This window comes from Aotus nancymaae, unplaced genomic scaffold (genome assembly GCF_030222135.1).
Source record: "Aotus nancymaae isolate 86718 unplaced genomic scaffold, 86718_ANA_hifiasm-v0.15.2.pri h1tg000014l, whole genome shotgun sequence".
Taxonomy (NCBI): domain Eukaryota; kingdom Metazoa; phylum Chordata; class Mammalia; order Primates; family Aotidae; genus Aotus; species Aotus nancymaae.
The window spans coordinates 89,439,142-89,442,482 of NW_026988425.1; the positions used below are offsets into that span (position 1 = coordinate 89,439,142).

General features: G+C 35.4%; 1 non-coding gene across 1 annotated transcript; it reads right to left on the bottom strand.

The window, feature by feature from the left end:
- Positions 1-2,759: 2,759 nt before the first annotated feature.
- LOC135274913 (U4 spliceosomal RNA) lies at positions 2,760-2,900 on the bottom strand. The gene has a single exon (XR_010342658.1). It is a non-coding gene; the product is annotated as a U4 spliceosomal RNA (small nuclear RNA).
- Between the last annotated feature and the right edge of the window lie 441 nt (positions 2,901-3,341).

A 3,341-nucleotide genomic window follows, 5' to 3' on the forward strand; every position in this document is an offset into this window, starting at 1 on the left:
TAGGCTATTAATTGCTGCCTCAGCTTCAGCCCTTGTTATTGGTCTGTTCAAGGTTTCCACTTCTTCCTGGTTTAGGCTTGGGAGGGTGCAAGTGTCCAGGAGTTTATCCATTTCTTCTAGGTTTACCGGTTTATGTGCATACAGTTGTTTGTAGTAATCTCTGATGGTAGTTTGTATTTCTGTGGAATCAGTAGTGATATCCCTTTTATCGTTTTTTATTGCATCTATTTGATTCTTCTCTCTTTTCTTTTTTATTCATCTGGCTAGCGGTCTGTCTATTTTGAAGACACAGTGTATCTGAATCTCTGGGATACATTTAAAGCAGTGTCTGGAGGGAAATTTATAGCAATAAATACCCACTAGAGAAGCGAAGAAAGATCTAAAATCGACACCCTCTCGTCAAAATTGAAAGAGCTAGAGGGGCAAGATCAAAAAAACTCAAAAGCTAGCAGAAGACAAGAAATAAGATCAGAGCAGAACTGAAGGAGATAGAGACATAAAAAAATCCTTCAAAAAATCAATAAATTCAGGAGTTAGTGGTTTTGAAAAGATCAACAAAATAGACTGCTTGCCAGATAAATAAATTGTTTTTAAGTAAAGTTCTCAGTAATTTTTCCAAAAGTTTTTCCCCATTGTCCTCAGTAAGAAATACATCTTACCTTTCAACTAGTACATATACATTCACATAATAAGAACATGAAGTTTCATGAAACAATTCTTATCTTTATTATCTATGATCAGGTAAAAGCAATGTATAATGTGAATATTTGTTTTATTAATCTGTAAACACAAAATGGAAACAAATCAAAAACAAACAATACCAAACCAAAAATTAGGAAATACTTTATTTAATGCTGCAGCTATGTGTTTTTGTTATTTTAATTGACGCAAGATTGAAAATCCTCATTTACACAAATAGGCTCTTGAGACTGTTAACAGTGGCAGCATATTCTGATGTTTAACTTCTTTATACTTTAGTCAAATTTCTTTTTTAAACTGCTGATGATGACTCACTAATGTCATAACTGACTATTGTCCCCACAGTTTGAAAAACAGTATGCCAGAAATGTTGTAAAATTGCCTACTGCTAAGGTGAGCTAAGATAAGGCAAATGCATTGCAAGTATCTACAATAGATCTTTATTTGAGCTCAGACATCTGTAATTTTTTTTTTTTTTTTTGAGAGTCTTACTCTGTCACCTAGGCTGGAGTGCTGCGGCATGATCTCAACACACTGCAACCTTTGCCTCTCGGGTTCAATGAATTCTCTGCCTCAACTTCCCCAGTAGCTGGGATTACAGTTACTCGCCACCATGCCTGGCTAATACTTGTATTTTTAGTAGAGACAGGGTTTCACCACCTTTGCCAGGCTGGTCTTAAACTCCTGACCTCATGATCCACCTGCCTTGGTCTCCCAAAGTGCTGGGATTACAGATGTGAGTCAGTGCGCCTGTCACATCTGTCTTTTTTAAAGCTCTCTAGAGGGGAATCCCAGTTTTTCAATTAGTACTGTGGATAATTTGTAACAATTCTCTTTATGTGGAGAGTCTTCTGTATTTCACTGTGGACTGCCATTCAAATTCATTTCTTCTTGATAATGAACAGGTGCTCTAAAGCTTCTCTTTGCCTGGGTCTATCCTTCTCTCTGCCTTTCCCCACTTACCCACAGGAAGCCACACTGGTCCGCCCACTGGGCCATGCCTGACCCATGCTCTTTCCCTTTCCTGCAGTTTTCCATGTTGCTGTTCTTCCGGGAGACTCTCATCTCCTATCTGGTATTCTAAATCCTGCACATCCTTCAAGTAGCAGCATAAGCTCACCCACCATCAGGTCTTGCTGATCATGATGTCCCATATCTTTTCTTCCTTTTCTGATCACCTATAGGCCTAGAAAGGTTTTTATTCCATATTTATTGATACAGAAAAATATTGAGGATCCTGTTGGAAGAAGAGTGTATTTATAAAATAGCATGTACATTGTAGAGCTAAAGATAAAGATAAAGCTATACATCCAGAAATTAACTAGATGTATTTGGGTAATTCTGTTTTGGTTTTGTTTTCCCAGTTTATGTTTTCTTATTAACACATAGTATACAATAAATATAATAAAAGGAAAGTCTTAACTTTTGAGCTAGCTGTGAATGTCTTCTATCATTTGAGCACTCCCCAAATTTAACACAAATACATGTGGACTTAATTGTTCTCTTCCCATGCGTTCAGCTTCCACTTCCAAATGTATTGCAATATTCTTGAAAATCCAGATGCTGCTTTTCACATTTTCCAATTTTGATATAACAGCAAGTTATTGATGAACTTGCTCTTGATAACATCTGAATGTAGTCAAGTAAAAGCTTATACTGTGTATGTCTAGAAGATCTTTGTGTTATATTTTACTTCCTTCAGACCACTGAACACTCTATAAATATTGCCTCTCAGATTAAAGCATAACATCAGAGAAAAGGACAGTGCTTTGTTTTTGAAACTGATAATATACAGTAGCGATGCAAACTATACATGTGAGGTTTTTTGCTTACACTATGTACTCCACAATTTGGTTTTCTTAAGAAAAAGATACAGGAAGGAAAATGAGAGAAGAAGTGAAAGTGAAAGAAATGTAAGAAAGACAATGGAAAAAAGAAAATGATAAAGAGAAAGGAGAGATACAAGGGAAGAGAAAGGGAGAGAGGAAGAAGAAAAAGGAAAAATGGTAGTTAAGCAACAGGAATGAAAAAGGGGAAATTAAGTAGTATTTTTTTTTCAATCTCTATAGAGACTGTCAAAAATTCCCAATGCCAACTATATTTCAAGTCGTCATGGCAGGGTATTGGGAAAAGTTTTCAATTAGCAATAATCGCGCCTCGGATAAACCTCATTGCCTATAACACTGCCACTGCGCAAAGCTAATTAAGTAGTATTTTTAAGGGGAAACAATAAATATTAGACTAAAGCTACCACCAGAAAAAGATAGAATAAGACCCATAGTTATTTACTTGTTTATATATTTATTTTGCTTTTCAGTCTTTCAAATATATAAAGATAGTTATTTTGGGCCCCAAATTCTTTTTTCTTTTCTGCTTAAAGAAGTCAAAATGAAATATTCCTTAGTTCTCTAAATATTGGGTTGAGATACAAGATAAAGATCTGAGAGAAAAGAAAGAAAAGAGTCTTTAAATAATTTTTATTTTATCTATAATTTACCTTTTGCTGACTGTAATCTTGGACTTTACAGGCATTTTATAAATCCTCACAGCAATGTTATGAGGTTTATTTGTACCCTTATTTTACAGAGAAGAAGATGCCTGTTTTAAGAAGGTAAGACTTCATCCACAGCTGGGAAGCGGCA